This window comes from Phragmites australis, chromosome 17, assembly GCF_958298935.1.
Source record: "Phragmites australis chromosome 17, lpPhrAust1.1, whole genome shotgun sequence".
Taxonomy (NCBI): Eukaryota; Viridiplantae; Streptophyta; class Magnoliopsida; order Poales; family Poaceae; genus Phragmites; species Phragmites australis.
In genome coordinates, this window is record NC_084937.1 from 13731762 (window position 1) to 13747599 (window position 15838).

Here is a 15838-nt window from a genome sequence, read left to right on the forward strand (position 1 = left end):
TCCTTGAAGGGAATTCTTGAAGGATGTATCTGGTTACAAGAGAGAGCCACTTACAGAGAGCTTGAGGCTCTCGTGTTCTAGCTTGGCTTGAGCTGGTTCGAGCGTCTGCGTCCTCTTTCTTTTTTTTTCCTTTTTACGTGTTCTCCATCCTTTCCTTTTATAGGCGCGCCGACCTCGACATATCCTGAATGGGAAAGAGGGGATGCGAGTGCCAAGGTGCCACGGAGAAAAGGCGTCATCATTCCGTTTTGGCGAAGTGACAGGGGCGGTGGAAAAATGCGGCGCGCATCCGACCACCCGCCACTGTGGATGCCCTGTGGCGCCATTAAGGGGGCCCACCGGGCAGCCTCAGAGGTGCCCGGTGCGCCCACCCTGTCTTGTTCTTCTGCCAGGGCAGGGTGGCAGGCGGAGCGCTTCGATCCTGGCAACGTTATCCCGAGGCATCCAGATGAAACGGGACGGGACCCGTGCATTTAATGGACCCACGCCCCCCTGCCAGTGCATGCCAGGGTCTGACACTGGGGCGTGGGCAGCTGAGGATGTCAGGATGTCAGGCCGCGCGTGCCTATTAAATGCGGCATTGGGCCCTTGACTGGCTGACACCCTGACGACGGGACCCTTCGAATCGTCGGACGATCTTGCGCGAACCTTCGGGGAACCGAGTCCTCGGGGGCTGCCACGTGCAGCCCCGAGCACTCTCTCCCGAGTACTTGGGTGAGATCTTCGGGGAACCGAGTCCTCAGGGGCTGCCACGTGCAGCCCCGAGCACTCTCTCCCGAGCACTTGGATGAGACCTTCGGGGAACCGAGTCCTCGGGGGCTGCCACGTGCAGCCCCGAGCACTCTCTCCCGAGCATTTGGATGAGACCTTCGGGGAACCGAGTCCTCGGGGGCTGCCACGTGCAACCCCGAGCACTCTCTCCCGGTATTTGGACTCTGCGGATCATCGGGGAACCGGGGTGCTCGGGAACCTAGAGGCTACGGCCCCGAGCACCTTCCCCCGGGACATAGTTTCTTCTTCTCCTGCAGGGTGGACCCCGCGGGATGGTGACATTTGGCGGACGGCCGGTCCAGTCTCGGGACTCAGAGACCCCTGGTTCCGAATACACCGACAGGTATACTGAGGAAGCGAGAATTTGGAGTAGGTTATGTAATAGTCGGAGAATAAAAAATCAGTAATTAGCACTCGTAGCATATTACGTGGGTATGCGGTGCGAACGACGACAAACATAGTATTAAACATAGGGTGAAAACATTATATAAGACTGTAACCACGACGACATGGCGAGGAAACGAAGGTGGCATATACGGTTCGCACTAAGATCTACTTATTAGTGCGCCGCTCCTAATCATAATATGCTTTAGGGAGTGGAAGTATGTCAGGTTACATTAGATACTCTCTACTGCGCGCATCTAGGATATTTTCCCTTTCAGAGGGTATCAGGACCTGCCGCCTTAGCACGGCAGGCTCTCTCCCGCTTCCTTGCCCTCTCAGCCTCCCGAGCTTGAGACACAGTATGGTCGTGCGCCGCCTTCCTCATGCGCTCTTCTTCCTCCCGCTTTAGGCGAAGTTCCTCTTGCTATTGCTCGTACTCCCGACGTGCGTACGTTTCCCTTCTCCACCTCATGTTCATGTCGACCCATTGCTTCTGTTCCTCATTTTGCTCATTGTCGAGTCATTGAATAAAATCACAGAGCGGTGGAGGGGACTGAACAAATAGAACAAGATAAGTGGTTAGTAAAATAGGGTGCGAAATCGGCAGAGATGTGACTGATATCTGTTGTTATACCGGTGGATACTCATATGTTCCATGTTGAGGCTTGTCATATTCGTAGTTGGCACACATGAAGAAATATAGCCCATAGGTGTATGAGATGTCATGCGACTCGCGGAGCCTACAAAGGTCACCACAAAAGCACATCGGTGGTTCGATACCTTGAGGGATGAAAATCCCTCAATGTTTCTTTGGTGGGCTTGGTGGAGTTGAGGAAGACATTGCACTTGAGAGATCTGAGAAATGAGTGGTGCATCAACGTATGGAGGTTCGGCTATTTATGGTTGGGGGAGGCAGGAGCATTGGATTTACTCTTGAAGAAAGGAGTGAGTGCAAAGGCTCAGATGGTGGCAGGAGCATTGGATTCCATCTTGAAGAATGAGAAAGTTGTGTCATTGATGATGGACAGAAATTCCATGTTTATTGGTACCTGTGTTGTCATTTATTGTGTGATAAAAGCTGTCCAGTGTTGTCACTTCTTATCTAAAGCCTGCGCAAGGAGGCATGTGTTGTCATGTTATGGTTAAAGTTCAGTAGTGTGGTCACTTCATGATTAAAGTTACACTCCCGACAGAGTAAGCAAGGTGTCACTTCTTGCATAAGTAGTTTTGTAAGATATACATTGGCGAGGACGATAGAATGTAGCGTGCGGTCATGTTGGATTAAGAAATGCAACTAGGATGCCATCGTTTTGGAATAAGAAATGCAGTTACCACATGCTAAGTGAACCATAAAGAGTACACGTGTCTGAATACGTAGGAGTACATCGCGAATCGAATATGCATATGTAAGTTACAAAAACAAATCTAAAATTCTACTGCTGTCTCCCCGCTGCCGTCGGCCGTGCCCCCCATCGTGGTCCCGATGCCACTGGTTGACCCTCATGTGGCCCCTGGAGTAGGTGAAGGGGTCGGGTGGACCGACCTGTCTGGTAGGCCTTGTAGGGAGCACCGGTGTCGAGGCCTCGTCCTGCGTGGGCTGTGTCCGAATGGAAGCACTAGGTACCTGGGACCGCTGGAGGACGTCGTAGTCAGGTGTGCTCCCGAAGAAGTCACGAACGAGGTCGTACGCGGGGTCCGAGCCAGCCTCATCCTCTTGACTAGGGTATGAGGACTGTGAAGGCTCACCTGGCGTCCATGTGTACTGGCTGGAGGGGCCTACGAACAAATAATTATGTTAGATATAAACAATGTGGAAATAAAAGTAGCCGGAACACTCCTAACTCCGTCTGGTGCTCGGCGGATAAGAATCTATGGTGCCTCTTGTCCACTGCAGGGTCCAGAAGCTCAGGGGTCGCAGGGTCCGCCATATCTGCATTTGAAAGACATGTACATTAATGCATTACTAGATGTAGACAGGAACAATATACATTGAATGCAAATTCACTATACAACTATATGCAACATGAACACATTGCAACATTTACTTACAAATGAAGGTTCAAATGCTAGAAATCGATGTACAATTAAGACAGCAAGCTACGTTAAATACAATCAGACTACAACGCGTCATAATACTCACCTAGACAACAGGTGCATCAACAGGTGCATTTTTCGGACAATACTTGTACGTGTGACCTGTTTCGTTTCACTGACTGCATCGCTTGACCCTAGGGCCCGCCTCGGATTCATCCATATCGTTGCGAATCCGCTAAGTTTGTCTTCGGCTAGGTGCGTTCTTCATCTTTTCCAAATCAGACACATAGATTCTTGCAGGCCCTAGATTACTTGTAAAAGTGTCAACAATACCGTAACCATACAACTCATGATTCCAGGTGTTCAGTATTTGATCTTTAATGAAGTACTTTGAAACATATTGCCTGGGAAGCATATGGTGCTCCGCACACGCAGCTATGACGTGTGTATAAGGTTTGTGGAGTAATTGTGACTTCTAGCAACTACAAATGCATGTCCCACTCCTTAGCACACACTCTTGAACATGCCACTCACATCTTCCACCCCTCCGACCCTTATCCCGGCACAGGAAACTGAACCTGTGCTCCGCAGTCCTCTCTTGATTTGCGCGATGCATGTGGGCCTTCTTAGTGGCCTTCTCCATATACTCACATAGCATCCATCCGTAAAGCATACGATTGTCCTCCATTATATTTTTAGCAGCTGCATACCGATCAATAAAATGCATGCCATTGCAGCCTCTTCGTCCTCAATAATATCACAACACAACATACTAATTTGAAGCTCCTGATAACATTCTTCTACGGATCTATCATCTTGGTTTAAGCGCTACAATTTCTTACGCAAATCATGTTTAAAAGAGGGTGGAACAAATCTGTTACGCATAGCAACCTTTAAAGCATTCCATGTAGTAGGCGCTAATCTGTCAATGCATTCCCTATTCCACTAGATGATTGCAAAATTTTTAAATTCACTAGTGGCTTGCCTAAATCTATGCACTTCAGGAACTAAATGAGCATTAAACTTCTGTTTTACCGTCATCTCCTAATCTAAATTCCTTTCAGCATCATAAGCACCCTCAAAAGATGGTATAGTAAACTTAACCTTAGCAAATGGATCATCATTAATACGTGGGCTATATTGCTGAAAATTATTAACTCTCATACGGTTGAAGTTCAATTGGTTCCTTTATCGTTCATCAAAGGCGTCACGTTTTTGTCTCAAAATTTCATCATCCGCGACGGACTCCTCTTGTTCATAGGCTGCACCATGACGATCCACTCGATCATTGTTCGGTGGCGAATTAACCAATCGATCAAAGCGTGTATTGAGAATTACAATACTTTGATTGAGTTGTTGCAATGCGGTATTGGTTCCCGCAAGCTTCTTGTCAATGTCGTCATTAATAGTTTGTCGATGATCATCCAACAACCTTGTGAGTTCTTCCCTCAAAACACACTCATGTGCATTCGATGCTTCTCTTGCCATGGTTAGTCGAAGATAGAAAATAACGAAAGATAAATTATGTCTATCGACTATTAGGTGATAGAGGTGGAGTCACACACTCTCAAGCGTCTTACCACGCTCTTGCAAGTGTTCTTACCAATCACCGCAGTTGGCACAACCGGAGGTTGGTTCGTGATACCTTATTGGATGCGAGTGAGGTAGTTGCAAGGGAAGATATCGTTCTAATCGAGAGAAGGTGTAGTTTGGACAGATAATATTTAGTAGCAAGGAATAGCAATTAATGAAATCAAATTAGCAAAGCTGAATAAAAGTCCACAGTACTCATCACAGTTGCTAGCCTGATCACGTTTCTAGAACTACCTCAAGCAAGCTGAAGACTATAACAGACAGGAGCACAATGGAACAAAATTTGCAATGCAAACTGATTCTCTTTTGTTTTAATTCTCTCTTTTTTTCTCTGTTTTTGCACTCTTTGCTTTCTTTTTTTGGCACTATTTGCTTCTTGCTTTTTTGTGTGAATGTGACACAAACTCAAAACTCTTCTACTGACTTTTCTAAGTCGAAAGAGGTATATGGGTCACAAATTTTTTCTAGAGAGCAGGGGTATAAAGGTAATAAAAAGATACTCCCTCTCTCTCTCTGAACTTTGGCTACCTCTGTTTAGGCTATGGTGGTCGAATTCGAGAAGGTGGGCGACTCTAACTAAGTGGTCGGATCCAAGAAGGTGGGCGAATCCAACTAGGTGGTCGCGACGACTAGGTGGTCGGACCCGAGTGGGTGGTCGGAGTACTTGGTTAGACCCCGAGTGGGTGGTCAGAGTCACTAGTCGGAACCCTGAGTGGGTGGTCGGAGTGACTAGTGGTCAAGCCTGAGTAGATGGTCGACTTGACTAGTGGTCGAACTCGAGTAGATGGTTAAACCCGACTAGTGGTCGAAGCGGAGTAGGTGGTCGAACACGACTAGTAGTTGAACCCGAGTTGATGGTCGAACTTGACTAGTGGTCGACACGGCATGTGACACAATCTCGACTAAAGCAAATAAGGGCAAATCAAGATACACGACAACTAAAACAGCAAAGACTCGACACTAGAAACTAGAACACGATGACTCAACCAGCAACAAAGACACCGACGATGGACTCAAACTCAACAACGCGAAAACTAAAAAAAAATTGCGAAAAACTCAAAGTGGTTTGGATAGTGGAAAAACTATGATCTAAATATTTTTTGTAGGGCAATTTTTCTAGACTCTAGGTAATAGAAGAAAACTAAACAAAGGGGATAACTGAGATTATATAACAGGCAACCGAGGCTCTGATACCACTTGAAACATGTTTTCCCGATCTTCCAAATGTAATATGATAAGTTGATTGGTGGAGTTTCTATGTTGATGATCCAAAGGCTCCGACCAGAATAGATTAAGAACCCTCGCAACCACTACACCACTACTCCGCGGTTATCAACTGTGCCAAGACGCGGTTGACCTCGCCAAGAAGGCTTTTCTTACAAGTGAATCAAGAACACAATTAAGAACAGGTAGATGCAATCTGAATATTGCTAATTACCAATGAAGTGCTCGAGTTGGGGTTTAACAAACCGATAAACGGTGAAACTGTCTAAACAGAATAATCTAAGCTAAACCCAAGCCAAAATTATGATGGCTAATGCGAGGAGGTCAACCTAGGGTTGTGCAGACATGGAAAGTGGCGTGCACAAGCTGAACTCCGATACCGACATGATTACAAGACCCGATAGGGTCCAAAACGGTGATGTAGTACCTTATTTCTTTGACTCTGAATAAACTATAAGAAATATTATGTTGAGCATAGATCCATTGGAAAGGGCTTGACATAAGCTTTCCAGCAAGTCCAAAAATACCTAAAACGAACTTCGTATGAAAGAGTTAGGCCTATTTTACTGACATGCTATCTTGAGACTCGACCACGACCACGACTTTGACTAGAGCTCAGCCTCGAGCCCGAGTAGACTTGGCCTTCAAGGGGTGACATTCGAGTAAGGTTGTAGTGCTTCTCCCCTATTTCTAAGCAATAAAATATTACAAGAATTTAGTAGTAATCCATCCAAGAAAACATGAACAACGAGAAACAAGTTCACCTAGTGTTCTAATTGTCGTGCACGTGCTCTTGTAATTGGACCTTGTATGATTTGAGGATTATTAGCGGTATTGATTGTATCTGAAGGAGCCATAGGCTCATCACCTTTTATCTAGTCAGCCTTAGATTTAATTTAATTCAGGAAAAAGTGGCAATTTGCACTTTAGCCCCTAAACTTTTCTGTATTTAATAAAAGGCCCCTATCTTTTTACAGTTTAGTCCCTAAACTTTTCCATATTTATAGATAGGTCTATCTATTTTTACAAAAAGGCCCTGACCTTTCTGTTTTATTCAAAACAAGTCCTTTTCCTTCTAAAAATTTAACCCTAAACTTGTTTTTAGCGTAACATTCTCGTTTTAGCTCTAATTTAGACGATTTTTGCGCTCTCGTGTTCGTAGCAACGTGTACTATATTTTAGTACATTTTTCATAGATGTTAGCTATTTTTTGGGGTACTGTTCTTAGTTAGTTTTGTTGTGTGCTTTTTCGGTGTGTTTCGAAAGCAGACGAGGAGCAGTTTGAGAATCTCCAAGGCCAAGTCTTTATAGAGTCTGAGCAGCAAGTTGGAAGAGGAAAATGTCCTTGAACATTTTGATGCCAGTTTTTCAAATGCATTCTTTATTTCAAACATATATGCTGTTAATTCTGAATCCTATTTACTTATAGTACCCTGTTTCATATATTCCTTATTGCCTAGTTATCAGTAGTGGTTTTGTTGGGTAGCTTGTGCTTAGCTTTGCACAAGGGTATGGATGGGTAGTCAGTTAAATATGACTAATGAACTATGCAATTATGAGATGGGAAATTTTGGTAATGGTATAGCAACATGGAATCTTAGATCTTGAGCAAAGAGGTGTTAGTGATGGTGTTTACAGTTATGTTGTGGTTTGGCAATTGCTCAGGTGACCTAAGTAAGGACCAGTTCGAGGAGCGACAACCCAAGAAGTATCGTACCAATCACGAGACTTGGTATGAGATAGGCTTGGCCTATTAATTAGTGGATTCTAGTTTTGTGCATGCCAAACTGTAAGAGTGGATGTGTGGGGACAGCTAAGGCCAGAACCATTTGATTAGTGGTATAGGATGTTAATGGAAGGGAAGAGTAAATCTTTCTGGAGCTACAAGGCACAAAAGGGGGCTTATGGGTGGTGTAAAAGCCACTTTGGCGGCGATGAAACCTAGCGGGCATGCACATACTAGATGAAACTTTGTAATGGCCTTATAGTGACTTTTCGGGCGACACACCACTGGCGTGTGTTAAGTGTTTCGCGGACACAGCTACAAGGAAATTACGACTCGAGGGGAAAGCTAGGCAACCTCTGCAAAGTGTAAAATCTTATATATCAGTTGTGATCATGGTCATGAGAGACTTGGATCCTCACATGATTAGTTGGTTTGGTTTAGTTGGTTTGGTTGGATGGTTCTTGGTTACCTAGGGAGGGTATTAAGTCGGATGGTTTGGGAATCTGAAGTGGTTTTCAGGAAGTTGAGAAACATATGGAGATAAATCACATAGTTAAATAGGATGCTTTTATAACTCTATGATAGCACAGTTGGCATTTATGCAAATTTAACCTCTTATAGCATGTTCCTTTATTTAAGCTTGCATGCCATTTATTTCCCACACTTGCGGAGTACGATATATACTCACACTTGCTACTTCCATCCAAATGTACATCAAACGCTGCTCAGACAATGAAGGAGAACCAAACTACTACGTTAATGAAGATGAAGATTGCTAGGCTGGTGGACCCCCGGTCAATTGCCTGTGGAAGATGGGAGCTTCGCTGTGATTTGCTAGTGTGCTTTAGTTAAAGACTTTGATATCTTTCTATTTGTTTAAGTTAAACATTGTAATAATGGCACTGTATGTGATACACTGATGAAATCACTGCATGTATGAAACTTGATTGTGGCATACATGTGGTTTACATCTGGTTTTGTCCCTTTATAAAACCGGTGTGACATTCCCCCAAGTGCTTCCTTCTTTGGATTGAAGTGTTTTCCCTTCAAGTTGCTATCTTTTATTGGCTATGACTCTTGAAATAAATTTCAATGGAACCTAGGGTTCATACACACACACACACACACACACACACACACACACACACACACACACACACACACACACACACACACACACACACACACACACACACACACACACACACACACACACACACACACACACACACACACACACACACACACACACACACACACACACACACACACATATATATATATATATATATATATATATATATATATATATATATATCCAAGAAAGCCATGACTTCTTAGATGTTTTTAGTTGCAACTTGTTTTTCTTTCCGGTTTTGCTTCTACTCTGAGGTGCATTGGCTGACAAAATAGGAGAAGGCCATCCAAGAAATTGATGAGGCACCAACTCACCCCCTCTCTAGTGGCCATTCTTGGTCCTACAATTGGTATCCGAGCTATGTTAGATCATTAGTTGACCTTAACCTGCTTTGTGATCCGTAGGCGACATGGAGAGACATGGGAAGATTCCACTCTTCGAAGGTCGTGACTTTTCGTACTAGAAGGTGTGCATGGAGGCTTATCTCTTAAGCCATGGAAGTGCAATATGGGAGACTGTAGAGTCCAACTATGTGATCCATGTTGCTCGCACTACTCAGGATCATATTGAACAATATGAGACCAATAACAAGGCTAGAAATATATTATTCACCAGTCTGAGTCGGAATAAGTTTGATAGGGTTCAGCACCTTCGCAATGCTCAGGAAATCTGGTCTACTATGAGTGTCTTTCATTAGGGCACTAATCAGATTAATGCTAGGCGTCAAAGTACATACAATCAAGAATATCAGATGTTTATGCAAGGACGAATATTTGGATTCTATATTTGCTAGATTTGATGGAATTGTTAGCAACCTTAGATCCACTAGGGTTTTGCCTTATTTTGATCATGAGAGGGCGATCAAGATTCTCTATGATCTTGACCGCAACATATGAGAAGTAAAAATCTCGAGCATTGAAGAGTTATCCAATTATGACACATTGATTTGTGATGAACTCTTCAGCAAGTTCAAGTCCACCGAGATTGCCAAGGCGGCAAGGATAGGTCTTAAAAACCCCCTGTCTCAGAACATGGCGTTGGTTTTAGGACCTAGTGGTGGCAATAAGGTAGGAATTAGCTTTTCTTGTGCTAATACTTCATCTAGTGGTTTTCCATTGTCTTTCTTGGTTTCTATCACAGAGGAGCAGGTGAATGTGCTTGATGATGAGGATCTTGCCTTCATCGTGAAGTTCACCCGCTTCTACAACAACCGACGAGACCAGTGAAAGGGTGGTTCTCATGCCTGTTCTGAGTGTCGTGAGATCACTCACTTCAAGGCCAACTACCCCAAGCTCAAGAAGAGAGAGGACCACAACCACGACCACAACAAGCACAAGAAGAACAAGAAGCCCTTATTCAAGAACAGCGACAAGATGGCCAAGAAGGCGGCCAAGGCAGTGTCACGGGCTTTTGTTGTAGCTCTTAGCGACATTCACACGTCCTCAAGCGAGGACGAGACCTCAGAGGAGGAGGAGCATGCCATGAAGAACAAGAGGAACAACAAGGACTTCATCGGCCTTTGCTTCATGGAAGACGACAACGACAGCGACCCCGAGCTTAATCCCTTTGAGGTAGCAAATGGAGGCTTGGAGAACAAGTGGCTCATTGACTCCAGTTGTTTCGCGCCATATGACCGGAGATTCATCATGGTTCTCCAACCTCACCCCAATGAAGCGGCACGAGTACATCGCATTTAGGGATGATAGAAAGGGAAGAGTGAAAGCCAAATGTATGGTGTAGGTAACTGAGAGTTTCACTCTCAAAGATATGGCTTTGGTGGAGCATCTGGGATACAACTTGCTTTCTGTATCTCAGTTGTTTGATTAGGACTTGGAAGTGCGCTTCAAGTGTGATGTTTCTTGAGTTCTTGATTCCTCAGACACTTTGATTTGCGGATTTCTCGGATTGGGAGAGTCTTTGGAGTTGATTTTTTTGAGTCTTTTGGTTCTTCTTGATACTTGATTGCTCAACCTTCTTCATAGCTTTTGATGTGGCATAGGAGACTAGGGCACATGAGTTTTGATTTGCTTTCTCGTTTGAGTGTCCTAGGTTTGATCCGAGGATTGCCTAAGCTCAAGTTTGAGAAGAATCTTGTTTGTGCTCCTTATTAGCATGGCAAGATGGTTGCATCTCTCACCCACCAGTCAATCTAGTGATGACTGAATGACTGGGAGAACTTCTCCATATGGACACTGTTAGTTCATCTCGGATTCGTTTGGCGGGTAGGAAGTGGTATGTACTTATCATTGTTAATGACTTCTCTCGATATTCTTGAGTCTTCTTTCTTGTGAGGAAGGATGAATTTTTCTCACACTTTCAGAGCTTAGCTTTGAGATTATTTAAGGAACTTTCTGGTGCATTGAAAGTAATTCGCAATAATAATGGCACTGATTTCAACAACTATCTCTTTGATGCTTTCTATCTTGAACATGGCATTGAGCATTAATTTTCTACCCACGTGTTCCTCAGCAAAATGACGTGATTAAAAGAAAGAATATGACTTTGGTTGAGATGGCTAGGACAATGCTTGATGAGCATAGGACTCCTATGAAGCTTTGGGTGGAGGCTATTAGCACAACGTGCTATATCTCCAATCGGATTTTATTGCGCTTGATCTTGAATTTGACTTGTTATGAGTTGCACCTTGGGAGGAAACCGAAAGTTTCTCACTTGAGAGTTTTTGGCTGCCAATGCTTCATCCTAAAGCGTGGCAATCTTGATAAGTTCGAGACACGTTCTTTCGATGTGATTTTCTTGGAGTTTTCTCTTCATGGTCATTCTTACAGGGTTTATAATCTTGACACAAACACCATCATGGAGTCCTATGATGTGCCCTTTGATGAATCAACCCCTTGTGCTAGCCCTGTTCTTGAGTGTGCAAGTGATCAAGAGATGAGAGAAAGCATATTTGTAGATGGTGACCTTCCAACTTGTGAGGATCGGTGATGTCCTAAGAAGGGAGGTGAATTAGGACACTTAAAAACTAATAGCTCCGAAAACTTCACAAGATAAACCTATATCAATTTCTATCCAAATATGCTCTAGATTTATCTAGTGTGTCTACTCTACCGTTCAAAAGGTTTGGAACCTAATCTAGGAAGGTAAATTGCAAGTATGTAAATGCGGAAACGTAAATAAGGTAGAGAGAGCAAACTCGGCACAAGGATTTTTATCCTATGGTATCGATGGCATGAATGTCACACCTAGTCCATGTTGGAGCTCCACCAAGGATATACTCCTGGTTGCCAAGATTCTTCCGGTCATGGCTCTTGAGCCACCAAGTCACAAAGACAAGATCTCAACCCGGATGAGCCATCAAGCCACAAAGGCAAGATCCCACCACTAGTCTTTCTCGATCACTTGTCGCCGTATTCACTTCAAAGCTTGAGCCACCAAGGCAAGGGCCTCCTCATCCCCATACACGCTTCTTGCCGCCACTCCACACAAAGTCGGAGGGTCAACAAGCTTGAGCCACCAAGGCCCAAGTTATCGGTGAGTCACCAATACTCCAAGACACTGGCGTACCTCTTGGTACAAGGTTGGATCACATCTTGATCCACTCTCTAGGTTGTAGCACATAGAACACTTCTCTCTAGTCCTATAAGCACTAATCACCCTCTAATCTTGTGCTTAATCGCCTTGGATGATCACTTTTAGCACTTTGATGGCTTAGATGTCTTCTCAAGTGTATATGGGCTTCTCTAGACTCCAGCACCTTCAAATGACTAAGTGGAGGGGTATTTATAGCCTCAACCCCACGGACGGAAGGGTGCGGCGCCCCGAGCTGGCACCGTTGCCCCAACGGCTTAGATTCACTGTATACGCTGAGTGATCCGGTGTAGATAGCATAATACTCACCAGACCATCCGACGTGTACATCTTCCAAAACTAGCCATTGGAACTCCACTCAAAGCTTCTGTGAACACTGGATGTTTTGACGTGTTCACCAGCTCCATCGCTGGATCTTCCGGTGTGTTCAACTGAGCCATCCTGCGCCTTCCTCAGTGCAAAATACTCCGATGTTGCTTTGCTTAATTGTCGTAGCATCCGGCGTGTTAAACTACACCAAATCGGGCTTTGACATCTTATCTGCAACAAATGCTCCGGCGTATACTCCGGCATGCACACTTCAATCGACGAACCTTCCGGCGTGTAGTCCTTCAGTCTTCCCACTGTTGCAATCCTCTCTGCAATAATTGCTCCGGTGTATACTCCAGTATGCACACTACCGATCGCTGGACCTTTCGGCGTGTACCATACTTGAGCTTCAACTCAGAAATGCTTCAACATTCATATCTCCACATCATCGGATAATCCGGGGTGTAAAAACACCTGGCAAGAAAACACTCCGGCGCCGGACCTTCCGGTATAGTCATTTTTCCTAGGACTTCTCCAATTCAACCAAACTTTGTTCCGGCTTCGGTGGCTTCTTCATGTATTGCATCTATGAGACCTACTAATATATATTCTTGACAAACATGTTAGTCTTATTGACTATATTGTCATTAATCACTAAAATCACAATCATGGCCTAATAGGGCCATTTTCGCTACACAGCTCTCGATAATGATGAGGACAATCCACCACTTCCTGCTATCACACCTGCTCCTGAGCTAGCTCCTGATTCTTCAATATCGGCAGAAGGGCCTGCAACCTCTACTTCCACTTCAATTGTTTTCGAGCCTGCACCAGCAGTATTTGAGGGGGAGATCGCCTCACAACGCGAGGCTCCTCAACACATTTAGCGGAGACATCCACCAAAGATGATGATCGGCAACCTTGGTGAAAAGGCAACGAGGTCCAAATCTGCTCAACATGCTCATTTCACTGATTCTACGTTTGTTGCTTCTTTTGAGCCTCATGATGTTGGACACGCTCTTTTTTATTCAAATTGGGTCAATGCCATGCATGAAGAACTAAGAAAACTTTGAGAGAAACCAAGTTTGGGTCCTTGTAGGACCACCTCAAATATTCATACCATAGGCACAAAATGGGTTTTTAAGAACAAACAGGGGGAGGATGGGTCTGTAGTTAGAAACAAAGCTAGACTTATGGCCTAGGATTTCACTCAAATAGAGGGGATAGACTTTAGAGAAACCTTTGCATCTGTAGCTAGACTAGAAACCATTAGGATCCTACTTGTATTTGCGTCATCCCAGGGTTTCAAGTTGTACCAAATGGATATCAAGAGTGCTTTTCTAAATGGGTTCATAGAGGAAGATATCTATGTTAAGCAACCCCCTGATTTTGAGCATCCTAAATACCCATATCAAGTATACAAGCTTTAGAAGGCCTTGTATGGGCTTAAACAGGCGCCTAGGGCTTGGTATGATAGGCTTAAGTCCTTCTTGTTAGAGCATAGGTATATGATGGGGTTGGTAGATAAAACATTGTTCACCTTTAGGCATGGTAATGATTTCCTACTTGTTCAGATATAGGTGGATAATATCATTTTTGGTTGCTCTTCTCATGCACTTGTGGTCAAGTTTGCAAAAACTATGAGTAGGAAATTCGAGATGTCGATGATGGGAGAGCTCAACTTCTTCCTTGGGCTTTAAATCAAGCAATGCAAGTAAGGTACATTCGTCCACCAGACGAAATACACCAAGGATCTGCTGAAGAAGTTCGGCATAAACGATGCGAAGCCCTTGGCGACACCGATGGCTACCTCGATCGCGCTTGATCCAAATGAAGATGGTGAGGTGGTAGACCAGCGACAGTACAGGAGCATGATTGTCTCCCTCATATATCTAAAGGTGACAAGACTCGACATCCACTTCGCTGTCTACTTGTGTGCTCATTTCCAAGTATCACCAATGGCATCACCACCAAGCGATGAAAAGCATCTTGAGGTATCTTAAACACACCCTTGAGTATGGTCTTTGATTTTCTACATCTTCTTCGCTTTTCCTTCGAGATTTTTCGGATGCCGACTTTGTTGGTAGTAGAATTGGTAGAAATAGTACATCTGGTACTTGTCATTTTTTGGGTACCTCTCTTGTGTGTTGATCTTCTTGCAAGCAGTCTAGTGTTGCACAGTTAACTGCAGAAGCTGAATATGTTGTTTCCGCTAGCTGTTGTTCTCATATTTTGTGGATGGTTGCTACTTTGAGAGATTTTGGGTTAGACTTCAAGAGTGTACCACTTTTGTGTGATGACACCAGTGCAATAAGTTTAGCCAATAACCTAGTCCAACACTCCAGAACCAAACACATAGATGTCAGATTCCACCTTTTGTGAGACCACAATGAGAAGGGAGACATTGACTTAAGATACACAGACACCCAACACTAGCTTGCCGACATCTTCACCAAACTTCTAGATGCATCTAGATTTGCTTTTCTGAGGTGAGAGCTTGGAGTGTGTCATCTCTATGGCATTGTGTCAGGGGGAGTTGTCTTTGTACATACTCTATCTTACTGTTGTTGTATTTGTATTGCATCTCATCTTGTAAGATAATCATAGTAGCTGAACTTTGACTTATATGTCTTTAGCATTTTCAATTACTAGTTTTGAATTTGGACTAAGTTGAGTAGTTGTGCAGAGCAATCTTTTAATCTTAGGCTTCTCTTGATGCTTTGACATGAATCATTTCAAGCGAGCTTGCTTTCCTAAAGATGACTTTTTGCAATTTTATGAATCATGTAAACTATGAAATGCTACATTCTTGATCACCATGTTCGTAATTGTTTTGGCTTAGTCAATACTTGTGTTAAGGCTAGTTTGACGAATATCTTATTCGAGACTTCTTAGTTCAAGACAGTAGGTTGGGGAACATTGCACTATATTTTCTGTCTTTATCGAATGTTTAACTCATGATAGAACCTTAGGGGAACATGTGTTCCTTGTGTTGCAAAAACACTACTTAACTTGATCTTGTAAAAAACTTGATAATTTGTGCCATTTGAACAATCTTGAACAATCAAGCTTCTCTTCGTGCTTTTGCAATCTTTCTTATGCTAAGTGAC